Raw genomic sequence first — 15735 nt, forward strand, 5'->3', positions numbered from 1 at the left:
CACTCAGAACACAGGAACGGGGCCTGCGAGCTCTGGACTCCCTTGGACGGCCCCAGCGGCAGTTCCACGTGACCACGGCTGTGACAAAAAGATGCTGACCACGCAGGGAGGAACTGCTTCCTGCCGGAGCCCAGTGCGCTGGTGCCTGTGGGGCTTGGCGTGTTTCCTTAGAGCAGAGCCCAGAGGGCTTCCGCCTCAACTGGGCTGGGTTCGTTTTCTGCTGTTACCCCAAGCCCTTGATGTGGAAAAACAGAGAGTGAGCTGACACCCCCATCCCCACTCCTGCTCTATCCTGTCCTCGCGCCCTGCTTGACCACACCCCCTGAGGCTGGTCTTTGCTCTCCTGGGACGCGGGAGGGCTGCCCGCCTCTTCCCTCGCATCAAGGCTGGACTGGATGACCTCGGCCCACTGCTGTCTGAGCCTCTGAACAGTGTCTGGACAGCCACGGGTGCTGCCTCGGGGGAGTGGGGCCTGCTGGCCTACGGGGTCCCCAGATCTGCTGTCCCCGAGCTCCCTTGGCCCCTTACCCTCCAAGCCCCTCAGTCCTAGCGCTCCGGCCACACCAAGCCTCCGTCCCCTCTGCCAGTCACGCCTTCCCTCTTTGCTTCCAGACCTCAGGTGGCACCTCTGAGTCAGGCCCCCATGGACTCGCACCCCTCCCCAGCAGCCCCCAGCACAGGCGCTGCGTCTGGACTCACTGGTCCCACCTGGGAGGGCTCCATGAGGTGGACACGGCAGGCATCTCTGTGTCCGGGCTGCCAGGCAGCAGACATATTGGGGAAGGGAGGGAGGGAGGGAGGGAGAACCAAGCTCCACCCATGTCACTCCACACATGACGGGCCCCTCTGCCACGGGTCAGCTGTGTCCACACCTGGACCCCGCCCAGCCCCAGGTGCAGCTCCAGGATCAGGAATCGCCCCCGGCCAGGGCCTGCCCCACGACCCCAGAAGGGGTTCTGGGCTTCAAAGGCCTCGAGGTGGGATGGCAGGAGAGCCCTGGGCCCTGCGAAGCCCACGCCAGGCGAGGGCAGGTGGAGAGGGGCCCCTGACCAGGGTCGGAGATGGTGCTGGGGGCCCGGCTTCCTGCTGAGCTGTGCCTGGAGCGCAGGCCGGGCCCCTCCCAGACCCCAGAGGCAGGGAAGGCCCCCAACTGCGCACAGCAGGCTGCAGGGGGGCACGCGCCCCCACAGGAGGAGCCCTACTCCCACGTTCCAGACCCTGAGAGCCCTCGCTGCGGGCAGGCAGGCAGCCAGGGACTCACTTCTTCTCTGTTTTCAAGGCCACAGCAGGACGCTGGCCTAACCCCTCACCCATCTAGCATTTCCTATTGGGCAGCCAGTGGCCACTTCTCATGGTGTCAGCTTTCTACCAAGTCGGTGTGCTGAGGTCCTTTGGCACCTCGGGCGGGTGACAGGGCAGGAACACCACAGGTCAAGGTGGAGTCTGAATGCGATTTTAGAAAAGCCAAAGACAAAGGGCTAAGGACCCGGTAGCCCTGTCTGGACCGAGCTGCTGGGGGCCGCAGCTCCTCTTGGGCAGAGCAGTTACATGGAGGTGTCCACTGCAGACAGACTGTGAGGCCCAGTGTCCACTGCCCTGTGGTGGACCTGCCCTTCCCCAACGCCACCCACAGGGGACATATCCACTTTCTACGCAGCTGAACTCAGCCTGAGGCAGCACCGCCTTCCCCGGGACAGAACCCCTCAGGGACAGCACCCCCCCAGGGACAGTCCCCTCCAGGGACAGCCCCCCCACAGGGACAGCCCCCCTCAGGGACAGCCCCCTCCAGGGACAGCACTCCCCAGGGACATCCCCCCTCAGGGACAGCAACCCCAGGGACAGCACCCCCCCAGGGACAACACTCCCCCCAGGGACAACAGCCCCCAGAGACAGCCCCCCCCCAGGGACAGCACCCCCCCAGGGACAACACTCCCCCCAGGGACAGCACCCCCTCAGGGACAGCCCCCCCCCAGGGACAGCCACCCCCTCAGGGACAGCACTTCCCAGGGACAGCCCTCCCCAGGGACAGCACTCTCCAGGGACAGCCCCCCCCAGGGACAGCACTCCCCAGGGACAGCACCCCCTCAGGGACAGCACCCCCAGGGACAGCACCCCCAGGGACAGCCTCCTCAACTCCTCAGCCACCCTGCAGAGTTCCACCACACCAGGCCACTGCCTGGCACCCCAGCCCATGTCTGGTCTGACCCCCACCATGTACCTCACTGTAAAGGTTGGGGCAACTCTGAAGTCTGGGGAAGTTGGGCCCTATCCCCACTCTGACTCAGCTGGCCGGCCATGTCCCCACAGGTCAGTGTCTCCGGAAGGGGGCGAGACCCCCGACTCCTGACCTGCAGCAAGACTGAGACCCCCCAGCTGCGTGCCCGCCGTCCCGGCAAGAAAGGGACTGAGCGCGGAGGCCCCTGGACAGCCCAGAGCCGGAGGACCTGCCCCCGGCAGCAGGGTGTGTGGCCTTCCGACGGGGGCAGGATTTGCAGGGGCGCGTCTGCGCACAGACAGGGCTGACCCCAAGCCTGGGGTGGACTCCGAGAGTCCAGCCACGCTGTGCTGTAGGCACTCAGCATTGTAAGCCTCGCGGCCTTTGTAACATTATTAATGTAACAGGCTATTGCCACAGATATTTTAAATAGATGTGCAGTAAATTGACTCTCACTTGAGCGAACGTGGACATTACAGGGTTGTCCACGTGGGCCGGTTGAGGCTGCGTCTACGGGGACATCTGGTAGCACTGGAGTGACCACCAGGCGTTGGGTGATGCCCCCACCCCCAGGCAGGCTCTGCTAGACAGGCATCACTGCACCTTCAGCCCCTCCCAGCAGGCTCTGGAGCCTGGGAGGCTCCCCTAAAATAGCATGTCCAGTCTCTGAGCAGGGAAGGTCTCAGGGCCTGGGCAAGGCACCACAGAGCCCCCAGACCAGCCCTTCCAGGGGCCACTGCCAGCAGAGCCCCCAGTGGGGGAGCGACCCGACCCAGGACCCCAGGAGCCCCTGAGCCCTCCCCGTCTGAGGTCAGGAGGCCTCAGTGATGGTCTGCTGCACTCCAGACCCTGGGCCTGGTGGGAGCAGGCCAGGCCTGGTCACAAAGCCCCCCTCACCCCACTGCTGCCCGGCCCTAACCTGGGGGAGGGGAGACTCCATGGAAGGAAGGGCCTCATGGGGTGGGTCCGGCGGCCGTCAGCGTCAGGAGCATATGGTGAGAAGCAGCCGGGGTGGCCAGGCAGCTGCCACGTGGCCCCCGAGGGAGGACAGAAGAGGGGTGGCGGGGTTGGCCCCCCACCGTACCCCTGAGCACCCACGGAGACAGCTGTCAACCGCCCACCAGCCCAGTGACCACCACAGCGGGCTGGGAGGGGCACGGGGTGTGAAGGGGCTCGGAGCAGGCCACCCCAAAATACGCCAAGGTGGCATATTGACTATTTTGAATTAAAGTTACTTGAGAAACAGTCAGTACGCAAAGGACATTCTGACTCTCCTTTGTCTCCCTGAAAGCAGGAAACAAACTCCCACGAGAAGCATCCCCACAGGCAGGGGGATGGAGGGCATCCTCTGGGCCGGAGACAGGGAACTCAAGGCCAAGTTGCTGCATAATCAAGCTTTGTTACTTCTTCATTCATTTGCCACCCCAGCAAAAATCCCTTTGTTGTGTCAAATCTTCACAAAGAATTGATTCTTTGTCTAAAAAGATATATAAACAGTCTGTTTTGATCACAGACTTAGGTCCACATGGAGCCTCGCACGTACAAAATCAGATTTGTTTGTTTTTCTCCTGTTTATCTGCCTTATGCCTATTTGATTATTAGACCAGCCAGAAGAACCGAGAAGGGTAGAGGAACGTTTCTCTCCCCCAACAGGAGGCAGTGCCCGGGCAACCACCACCTCCAAGAGAGGCTGGGGTGGGGGTGTCCCTGGGGACGGGCGCCTGCATCCTCTACCCCGTGGCTTCCCAGGGGTCTGGACGGAGAGCCCGCACCCCAAGCCCAGCCTGCTCTGGGCGCCCTCGGCCTACAACAAATTCAACAAATTCGTTCACCAACAGATGTTCACGGAGCACTTTCCAGATCCATGTACAGGACTCCCGCTGAGCACAGGAACGTCCCCTGTGGTAGGGCGGTGGGGAAAAGGAGAGGCATCAAACTACTAGTGGTCTTACGGGCTGGGAAGGATGGGTGTGGCCACCAGGGCTGGTGGTCCGGGGAGGCCTCGCTGGGAAGGGGACATGGGGCAGGCCGTGCCCATGACAGGGCCCAGGAGGTATTGTGAGGGCTGTAGGGGACAGGAGAGCCCCTGGTTCTGGGTGTGGGCCTGGCATGTGAGGCAGGGGTGGTCCTGCTTCCCAGGGGTGCTGCCACGGAGGTGGGGGAGCCGGGAACCTGAGAACCACGTCCCAGCTGAGGGGGGCAAGCACCCGTGGGGGGCAAGGGGGACGGTCGGCACTCGGTCTGGCCACGGCTGTCCCGCGCCTTCATCTGGTCAGCCTGAGGTTCAGCCACGGAGGCCTGTGGCCAGATAATGTCTCTGCATTCATGGTCCCAGATTTAGAAGAAGCCCCTCCTGGTCCGGTGCCTGGGACCCCTCACAAGGTAGAGGCTGCCACGCGACCCAAGGGCCACATCCTGAGAGGCACCTCCTGGGAGTCCCGTATGGGGGCCATCAGGCTGAGAGCTCCTACCCTGCACTGCAGGGTCCTCGGGCTCTGGGAGCTGCAGGTGTGCGGGGGGCTCTATGTGTACCTGTGCGTGTGTGTCTCTGTGTGCAAGAGGCTGTGTGGTGTGTGGAGGGGAAGCCATGCCCAAGAGGCCTCCCAGTGACCTGAAACGGTGTCCTGTGACGCTCGGCTGAAGGAGAGGGAGAGGAAGTAGCAAGGCCCGGGGCAGACGGGAGGTGGGAGATGGCGCTCCTGCAGGAGGGGACCGAGGCTTGTGTGTGGGCACCATGGCAGGCGCCAGGCCCAGGGAGAGGGTTCCACCCTGCAGGGCACCTCAGAAGCCCCCCGCCCCCTGCCCAGCTCTGGGAGGAAGGAGCAGGGGTAGCTTGGCCCGGGGCTCAGAGGCTGCAGGGAGGAGAGCAGGAAAGTGGGCAGGGGCGAGGCAGGCAGGGATTCTGGCTGGCCTGGGGGGCACCCTCATTCTCTGAGCTGACAACAGGTGGCCATCCCCTGGGCCGGGAGCAGAGGTGATCCCTGCGGAATTCTGGTGGGCTATAGGTCTGGGGCCCGGACCCCACCCAGTACTGCGTGCACAGCTGGTCCCGGGTGCCGCCCCCCGCAGGGCCACACAGCCTGGATGTGCTCCTGGGCAAGGGACCTGGCCAGCAAGGACAGCATCCCCTGTGCCTGTCTGTGGTCGCCCTGCCCAGGGGAAGGGGAGCAAGGTGGCAGGTGAGGATGGGGCCTCACTAGGCTGAGGCCTGAGTCTGACCCTACCATCCTCTTCTCGCAGCCACACCTGTTAAGTCCTGCCCCACACCTGGGAGCCTCCAGGGACAGCCAGACCAGGCCTGCAGCCATCTCTGCCGGCGGCAGTTCCCACCCCTCCCCTACCCTGAGCCACCAGCCGGCTCCTGTGACAAGCAGGACCCTTGCTCCCTGAGGCCTCAGGGCAGCGGGACCCCTCAGGGTCACCTCCCATCTTGACCCATCTCCTCCCTGCAGGGAAGCCAAACTTCCAGAGTATGAACAAATACATTTATCTTTACATGCAACCTTCGCAGGTGTGGGGTGTAGGGGAATCCAGGGAACCCTCTAAAACACCTTTGCAGTATCCTGTGTATCTAAAACTACCCCCCAAATAAACGGTTTGTAGAAACATCACACTTTGCAGTTTACCAACAAACCAGTGCCATGTTTTGTCTGATACGGGAAGCTCAGGGGATGCACTTCAGACAAGTGGCCGCTGGGCTTCACCTGCCTTCTGAACCGCCCACTCAGGCCTCGACCCGGGCCCGGAGGTGTCCAGTCCCGGGACAGTGGCGCCCGACCTCCAAGAGCCCCCGGGAACTAACTCCCAACCCCACACCCCAAGGCCTGAAAACCCCGTATGCAGTCTGGGGCTGGGGGGAGGCGGGGCGCGACCTGGGGGCGTGGCCTGGGGCTGGGGGCGTGGCCTACGCTGGGGTCAGGGCCCCAAAGGGGTCTTCTCCAGAGTCACTTCCTGCTTCCCAAGGGCCAAGGACGAGTCGGTCCCTCCCAGGGCTGCATTCCAGGGCCCGGCCACACCCGGCAGAAGCCCCGCTGGTGTTTGTTCAGTGAACAGATGAGTGAATAAATGCAGTGATATTACACCACACGTTCTGCGCCCCTGCATGAAGAGCTGATCTGTTCCAGGCGGAGCACAGACTTCCCAGGAACGCGCACAAACAACAGGCGCCCCCCTCCAAGTCCCCACCCCCCATGTCTGCTGGCCAGGCCCTCACCCCTGAGGGCAGAGCTGGGGCTGGGGGGAACAGGGGCTGAACCCCAAGGACACTGCCTCCCAGCTCGAGCTCCCAGGGGCAGGATCGATGGGGGTCCTTCGCACCCACCCGCTCCAGGTAGGCCCAGCACAGTCTCTGAGGCCTGAGGTCCCATGCAGGACGATTGGGGTGGGGGGCTTGGCGGCACTGTGCCCAAAATTCTCCGAATTTTCTCTCCTTCCCCGTCTCACTCTTTCAAAAAACACTAAAAGCAAAACAACCAGGAGGACCAAAGTCCTGGGAGAGTCCCTGGTCACCTTGGGGCCCCAGGACGGCTGGCCACGCAAGGCCCGGCAGAAGCAAGCTGGGCCCCGCCCCCACGCGCTAGCCCCCGAGAGGCGGGGCGGGGTTCCCCCACCCCACCCCCGAGAGCGTAGGCCCCGCCCCCCGCGGCCACGGCCCCGCCCCCACGCGCCGGCCGCCCCGCTGGTTTTAATAAAGTTGAAAAGGAAAGGATGAAAAGAAGCTGAAACCTAGCGGCCGGACGGCAGCTCCGCGCGCGGGGTGGGAGCGCTCAGGGCGCCGCGACGCCGGCGGGGGCTTCAAAGGAGCAATTACCCCGGGCTGGCGGCGGGAGGCCGGGTAGGGGGAGGCGGGGAGGGGGGAAGAGAGGCCGGAGGCGGGGAGGATGGAGCCCCGAGAGGCTGGGCGGCGAGATGGGGAGGGGGCACAGAGCGTGGAGGGGAGGCCAGCGGGAAAACGGGGAGTCTGGGAAGGGGGCGGGGAAGGGGGAGAGCGCCGGAGGACTGGGGGCCCGGCGCCCTCCACCCGGGACTGCCCGGCCTCCCCACGGAAGCGCACGGGCGGGGCGCGCTGAGTGGCGCGGCCTTTGTGCGGGCGCTGCGAGCGCGACCCGCCCCGAGCCCGCTCCGCGGTGACGTCTCAAAGAGCCTTTGACGGGAGCCCCTGGCAGGAGGGCTCACCTGCAGAGACGCTCTATAGCGCCTTTGAAAGCGCAGCAGCTGCCGGGGGCTGTCGGCCGGGCACCTAGGGGGACAAAGAATGGCGGACCGGGCCCTTTGAATGGGAGGCCACTGGGAAACAGCAGGCATGTGCCAAGCCCGCAGACTGGGAAACAAAGTGCTCTTCATCGGTGACTCCGTGTTGATGGGGACCCTTACTCAGCCTCGGCACCCTCATGTGCATGACAAAGGGGCCGCGAGGCCGACTGTCCCTGAGGGCGGCGCGCACTCGAGTGTGGCTGGTCCGACCCGGCCCCTCCGGCGCTTCTCCGGCCCCGACTCCTGGGCGCTTCTGCCGGGAAGCCAGGGGTCGTGGTTCCAGCCCTCCCTTGGGAAACCTGCCACCGACCAGTCCCCTGCCCGGTGCCTGCCCTGGGCTCACCACCCCGATGTTTGCCGAAGCCAGAACTGCCTGTTCCGGAGTCAGGAAGCAGAATTTGAGGCGGGGGTGCCCTCGTGGCCACAGCATCCCTGAGTCAGGGAGCCTGGTTTTCCTTGGCCACTGCAGGAACCAGGGACGAGCAGCCAACCCCAGAGGCCAAAGGGAAGAATTCCCGCTGGTCTGCAACCTGGGGATCCGAGAGGGGCCCCGGGTCACTGCCTCCTCCTCCGGCAAGCTGACAGACTCAGGCGCAGGACCTTCGAGGACCTCCTCCGTCTGACGACAGCTCAGCGCTGGGTCCCTCCAGCCCCCATCTGGTGGAGGAGAAGCAGGACTGCTGTGGGGGGCCCTCTGGGGAGAGGCAGGACGGTGAAAATGCTCCTCGCCACAGCGCCCTCACTGGGGATACTGGAGAGCGCCTCGGGCAGGAGCACGAGCTCCACACCCAGGGACCTGGGAGCCAGCCTCGGCGGGCTGCCTGAGCCTGGCTCTGCCCCTCCTGGTCTGGTGGGCGCTCTTCAGGGTCCTGCGGACATGGTGGTGCAGAAGGCGTGGCTGCCTGCCTACTGGGGCTCAGCCCACCTCACCGCCAAGAACCTGGGAAGCATTATCCTTCCTTGGGTCGTGGGTGCGCACAGGCTGCCCAGCCCTGACCTGGCAGGGTGAGGAGGGCATGCTCGTCTTGGGTGACTGAGGGTCACATGGCAGCAAGGGCCTGGGCCCTACGAGCCTTCAGGCCTGGGACATCCCGCAGCTTTGCCTCAGCCCCTTCTGAGCCCCGGCTGAGGGTCCTGCTGCTGCTCCAGACCCCCAGCAAGTCTCCCCACCCCTCAGAGCACAGGGAGCCCTCAGCCCTACACGGCTCCCCGGCGACCTGGGCTCCTTGCTGCCGGCTCTGGGCTGGGCGAGCGCCTCCAGGATTTCACACGTGCCCCAGAGAAGGTCCAGTGCAGGGCTGAGGGGTGACAGCTTAATAGGCGCACACAGGATGGGAACCGCGCTCGGGCTTCGCAACCAAGGGAGTAAAGAACCATCCAGGTGCTAGTTCCGGTTAAGGCCCCGTCCTCGGCTGGCCCGACACACAGGCCCCGTGACAGCCAGGCACAAGTTGCGTGCAGGTCACACGTGTGAGTCGGGGTCTGAGACCAGGATGGCGGCCTGGGGCCTGGGGCCTGCGCCATCCCAGGGAAGGTGCTGCCCTTCATGCCAGCCTGGCAGTAGAGTGAGCTTCCCCCGCAGTGAGCCTGTCATCTGTCCCATCTGGAGTCTGGGAACACCACGGTGTGCCCGACCCCCATTCCCCCCGACTGAAGCCCAGGGCCTAGACAGCCGCAGTCCTCCAGAGCCCGGCAGCCAGACCCACTGCCGAAGGGTTCGCTCAGCTGCTCAGTCTTAAATGAGCTTTCAGAGCAGGATTAAATTAGATACTCGATTGTTATTTAGCCTCTATAGGCTGTTTTCAAACATAACAAGCCTCGGGCCATGAATCCTCCGCAAATGCACACAGTTCACACTGCCAGCCCTCTCTGATCAAGAGGAGGAATTCCACTGGCTCCCGTCAGGCCCTCATTGCCTGCCCACCCACCCTGCTGGAGGAATCTGTTAGGCGGGAATAGAGAGCTGCTGTGGCCCCTCTGATCTGAGCCTCTGAAGCTTCATGCCTGCCCCTGCCCCCTATGTTGAGAACAAAACCCAGAGTCTCCACACAGGTTTGATGACCCAAGGTCCTCGTTCCCTCTCCCGCAGTGCAGGCTCTCGGCCTCGCCTCTGTCCCCACGGCGCTCCTGGCCTTAGAGTCTCCTCTCAGATCTCACTCTGGGTTTCCTTGACCAGGCCACCTAATCGTCCCTCTCCTGTGTCATGTGGCATCGTGGCTGTAGGGCTGTAGGAGGACGCATTAAGAGTGCCCTGTGTGACCTCCCGGCCCTTCGCTGCCCCTTATTCCCTCCGTCTCCCTGGAGAGGTCCAGGCGCTGCCCAGTGGCCACTGGAGGGTGGACAGGGCCCAAGTGGTCTGAGGCCCCCCTTCCCCTTGAGCGGGCACAGCTGGGGCAGTGGGGGGCGTGCTGGGGGGGATGCCCTTTCTGGGGCTGGCCCCTTTGGTCCTCACCACAAGTTGGCCTCCAACTTGGCCATTTTCAGGAATGGAGGCCATCAGCTCAGAGAAGACTTCCCAAGGCATGTACTTCCCGAGCCAGGGTCCACGTTCAGTGCGAACAAAAACGCCAGAGCACCCTTGAAGGTCCCCAGTAGCTCCCATCCAAGGTGCTGGGGAGGCCCCGGCTCTGGTTTACTTTGGCCCTGGACCTGGACCGGGCTAGTTGCCTCTGCCTTCTGTGCGTGGCCTCGCCCAGGCCGAGGGGAGGCCACAGAGAGGCAGGCGAGGCCGGCACCTCCGCCTTTCAGCTTCTCACCTGTGCACGCAGGTCCTGGACCCAGAACCCGAGGGGAGGGTCTCAGGGCCGGAGGGGGCCACTCCCCCGGCCTGTCCCCAGGACCAGGATCTGCCGAGGCCACTGTGTGTGGCCTTCCTTCTGCCCGCAGGGATCTGAAGCAGGATTAGGTGGGATTACAACCCCAGAAGCCTCCCGCGGAGGCTCAGAGGATGAGCGGCCCACCCGTCCTGGTTGGGAGTGGTCCCTCCTGCACAGGGGTTGGGGAGGGCGGAGGGCATTTTGTCAGGACCCCCACTTCAGTGGACAGCCAGGGGCACCCTCCCACCTCAAGGCCCCGGGCATCTGGAGCGGGCCCCATCAGCCCTGAGGGCCCAGGACAGGACGGCCCCCCTTCCCTCCCCTGAGCAGCAGAACTCAGTAGCCCCTGCTTCTTCCGAAGGACCTGCTGCCCTCTGTTGCTGGCGACCTGCCCTTCCCCAGTGCCTCTGTGCCTGGCTGACCAGAGGGGCTGTAAGGGCAGTGGGTAGGGGCTTTGATGACCATGACTGAGGGAATTCTTTGTAAGTTTGCTTCAGCTTATGTGGGGGAGACTGAACAGGAAACTGAGGCCCAGAGAGCTTAAGACACCAGGTCAGTGGCACGGTCCTTCAGCAGAGCCAAGACTAGAACCGGGCACGCGACTCCCAGCGCCCCTTCACCTCCCCGACCCCCCTTCCCACCCCCTGCAAGGCCCACCTGTAACTGGCACTCAGTACACGCCCCTTGTCCTCTGCCATGGGTCAGCTCCAAGTGCCAGGAGCGTGGGGTGACCGGTGACGGCGCAGCACGGGGCCTGCAGGGTGGAGCTCAGGGTGGGTAGGGGTCTGAGATGTGGGCACCGTCTCCAACTCACGCCCACAGGCCTTGGCAGCTAGAACATTCCACCTAGCCCAAGTGCAAGGGGCTCGGCGGGCAGGTGGGTGGGTGGGCAGCTCTGAGCAGGGCCCCCAGGCCCCACCCCCAACTCCAGGCTTCTTGCCGCATGTGACAACACTGCTATCGCTCATTACTGGGGACAAAGGAGAACTTCCCTTGCTATGGAGGGAGAAGGAAACAGAAACCCTCTAAGGAAAGGAAACGTGCCCAAGTTAGGGCTGCTCTTGTCTTGGAACCACCTGGTTTTGGAAGCCCACGTACGAGCAGGAGACGTCTCAGTCCCGGGCTGAGGGGTTTCTTTTCTCCCCATTTTGAGGGGTTGCACTCTGGTCCGCGTGTCTCACTACACAGGCCCACCCTGCTGACACCGGCGCCCCTCAACACCCCTCACTGTCCTGAGACAGCCCCTGAGACAGGATTTGCAGGCCTTCCTCAAACCACTTCCAGCTTCTCTGGGCTTCTGGAAACCACAGAATCAGGGTCTCGGCTCTGAATTCCAGGCCCAAGTAGAAAATGACCCACAGGTCCTCGACCCGCGTGAAGATCCGAGTCGACTGCTCTTGGTGGCCCGTCTGTGGCGTGGCCCAGCGTCCGGTCGCCCTGAGCATAGCCCGCCACCCACCAGGGCTCAGCCCGGCCCCCTGAGGCCTGCAGCCCCACCCGCGTCATGAGGATAGACTGCGTTCCAGAACATGGTCTTTCAAGGCGTCCACAGAAGCTGGCCTTCAACAACTTCATAAAGATCTAAAGCCGAACACTGGGTCAGCCTGAAAGACGGGAGAAAACGTCATAAAACGTCGGGCGCTCTCGGCAGAGGCTCAGAAATCGGTTACACGTTCGTGACCCTGCATCTCAGAGATGATTCAGATCTTCCCTGCAGTCCCCCCCCCGACATGCCCGCTGTGCCTGGATGTTCAGCCGTGAACGCAGAGCTGGCCAAGAGACAGGCAAGGTCTAGAGTGATCACTGGGGGCCTCTCGGGCAGGGCTGGCCCTGCTGACCTCCTCTGGAAGGAGTGGGGGTGGGGTGGTGTCCGGAGCCCAGTCCCAAGCCCCCAGCATCGTCCTCCTAGCGTGGCGTCTGCTGTGGGGAGGGGTCTGGTACTCAGTCCAAAAGCAGGGGAGAGCTCTGGAAATTGGGGGAGGCAGGAGAAAGGCGTCTGCTGTTTTGTTTTTCAAGCCTTCTCATTCCTGGGGTCCCCAGCTGTATTCAGAGCCCCTCTGAGGCCTGGGCTGCTTGGGGTCTTCTCGGGAGGAGGCCCAGACCCGGCCCGTGGCCTCTGCCGGGATGCACTGGGGCCCTCCTGACAAAGGAAATCAGTTCTGGGTTCTCCCAGCAGTAAGTTGACTCCGCCGCCCCTGAAGCGATTTTCACAGCCGGGGAGGCGCAACTGTGTTTTCCAGCTCATTAACCCACGGTGGCTACAGCACAAAGCACGCCGGCTGCACAGAGCAGAGCGCGGCAGCCGGAGGATTCCACAGGTCCCTGCCGCCTGGAGACTGGAGACCAAGCGCCCGTTGTCCCCCAAATGCCCCACCTGTTCACTCAGGCCCTTTGAGCACTCTTCCGCCTGAGGAGAGCCCAGCCTGGCTGGACAGTGCCAGGCCGTGATTAAAGGGGCCTGGCCAGGCGTTCAGGGCCGGGCAGGGAGAAGGCCTTTGGGAGGGGAGCACGTGGCCCAGCTGAACAGGACCCTCTCTAACTTCCCGGGGGTGGGGCCGGGCCCAGGAGGATCCCTCTGTCTCTCCCTAGGATGGCGTTCGGGTTGGCGGCCTTCCCCACCCATGCTACGAGCTGGCGCCCCTCACCAGCACTTCTGTCCACAGTGCCCACGGCTCGTGAGAGGCCCCTTCCACAGTGGGATGGCTCATGGGGGGAAGAGCAAAAGGCTGCCTAGGGTGGGCCTGGGCAGCCCCCCACCCACCCGCATCACTCCATCCCCACCCAGACCCGGGACCACCTGTCACCCAGGAGAGCAGGGTACGGAGGGGAGGGGCCCCGAGCCAGTTCTTCCTGCAGCACCAAGAAAAGTAGTGAGGCCTTGAACCGGCAGGGCTCGCCATTTGCTTCCCTCCCCTTCCCAGGGGTGGGGGCTGCCTTGGGGGTTCCAGGCTGTCACCATCCCTCGGCCCAGGTGCCACATGAACTTTTCCGTGGACTTCCCAGAGTCCTCGCAGTAGGCGGGCAGGTGACACAGAGACGACATGGGCCCCAGGGTGCCCGCCCCTCCATGCTTCCCGAGTAGGGCCCTGACCCCAGCCACACCCCAGCCCCAGAACCTGCCCTCTCGTCCCAGCGCCCACCTTCCCCTTACTCCCTGCACTCGAGCCACACAGGGCCTCCAGCTGCTCAGGGGCCTTTGCCTTTCCACCAGCCCCTCCTCGGTCAGAGGGTCCTGACAAAGGGTTCTCCCCCCAGAGACTCTGGGTGGGCCGTTTAACTCCCAGGAGAAGCAGTTGCAGACCCACTGCGGTTTCACTGCTCTGAACCCTGGGGCCCCTCCCCCATGAGTCCCATGGCCTCTCAGGCCCCATGGGTCCTGGAGCCCCTCCTCTGAGCGCTGTGGCCCTGGCCTCTGCCCCCAATGTCTCTCTCTGTTCCAGCTTCCCCTTCCCTCCTCCCAAGTCAAGGCCTGTACAAGGCTGCCCACGATGCTTGACCCCCCAGGATGGACCCTCCGCCTGCGCACAGGTGGGAGGGAGCATGTGCCTGGCTGGCCTCTGAGTGGTGCAGGTGAGAGCCAGATGCGGTCCCACCCAAGGAACTCAGCGCACGCACCCCAGGGTGGGGTTTCCCATGACCTCCAGTGACTCTGCGAAGCGGAGATGCTTGTAATAAATCCTTGTGCCAAAAACAAGACACACCAATCAAAGCAAACATAAAATTACATCAAGGCCCGTTATAGCCAAATTGCTCAAAACCAAGGGTAAAGGCAATATCTCCTTTCAGAGAGAGAAGACGTCTTGTGTGCACAGGAGCAAAGATGAGGACGATAGCAGAGCTCTCGTTGGAAACAGTGCACATGAGAAGACAGCGGAGCAATGTCTTCAAATACTAAAACCTGCTAACTTATAGTTGCACTGTAAGAAATATTTTTAAAAGTCCTTCCACAGTAGGAAAGTGATACCAGATGGAAATATGAATGTACCAAAAAAATGAAGAGCACCAATAACAGTAACTACATGGAGGAATAGAAAAGGCTTTTTCTTATTATTTAAATCTCCTTAAAAGGTAACTGACCATTTAATCAGAATGTGGTGTGAGGCTTATAACACGTAGTGGTAAAACGTGTGACAACCATAGCACAAGAGTCAGAAGGGAGAAATGGAGATACCAGACACTACTGTGAAGTTCTTATACTGTACACACAGCAGGATGATTCACTAGAGGTACGTTGCGGTAAACTGAAGATGTATACTGTCAACCCTAGAGTAGCAAAAAAAAATAATAATAATAATAAAAGTTATAGCTAGGGCTTCCCTGGTGGCACAGTGGTTGAGAGTCCACCTGCCGATGCAGGGGACACGGGCTCGTGCCCCGGTCCGGGAAGATCCCACATGCCGCGGAGCGGCTGGGCCCGTGAGCCGTGGTCGCTGGGCCTGTGCATCCGGAGCCTGTGCTCCGCAACAGGAGAGGCCACAACAGTGAGAGGCCCGTGTACCGGAAAAAAAAAAAAAAGTTATAGCTAATAAGCCAACAAAGGAGATATGCTGGAATACTTTTTAAAATATTCAATTGATCAAAAAAAGAAACAGAACAAAGAACAGATGGGAAGTTATAAAATAATTAGTAAGATAATAGATTTAAACCTAACCTACCAGGACTTCCCTGGTGGTGCAGTGGTTAAGAATACGCCTGACAATGCAGGGGACAATGAGTTCAATCCTTGGTCTGGGAAGATCCCACATGCCGTGGACCAACTAACCCTGCGTGCCACAGCTACTGAGCCTGCGCTCTAGAGCCCGCGAGCCACAACTACTGAGCCTATGTGCTGCAGCTACTGAAGCCCATGTGCCTAGAACCCATGCTCCGCAACAGGAGAAGCTACCGTGATGAGAAGCCCACGCACCACAACAAAGAGTATCCCGTGCTCGCCACAACTAGAGAAAAGCCCGCATGCAGCAATGAAGACCCAAAACAGCCCCCCCACAAAAATGTAATTAAGCTATAAAAAAAATTAAAAATAAACCTAACCTATCAATAAGTACACCAAATGTAATTGGTCTAAATATCAAATTAAGAGTCAGAGGCTGTCAGTGTGGATAAAAGAGCGAGACCCACATGCACAGAGCCTACACAAAGTACTCTTTAAAGATAAATACACAACTATGTTGAAAGTAAAAGCATGGAAAAGTGAAAAACATGCTAACACTAGTCAAAAAAAACCTGGAGTCTCTATGCTAACATTAGGCAAAGTTGACTTTAGAGCCAAGAAATTACAGAAATGAAGATCATTTCAAATTGATAAAAGCATCAATTTGTCAAAGGCATGTAACAATCTTAAACATTTGTGGACCTAACAAGACAGCTTCAAAATAGGTGAAAACTGATAGAATCACAAAGAGAAATAGACAAACTCACAATTACCATTGAAGTTTTTGATATCCCTTTCTC

This window comes from Tursiops truncatus, chromosome 16 (genome assembly GCF_011762595.2).
Source record: "Tursiops truncatus isolate mTurTru1 chromosome 16, mTurTru1.mat.Y, whole genome shotgun sequence".
Classification (NCBI taxonomy): domain Eukaryota; kingdom Metazoa; phylum Chordata; class Mammalia; order Artiodactyla; family Delphinidae; genus Tursiops; species Tursiops truncatus.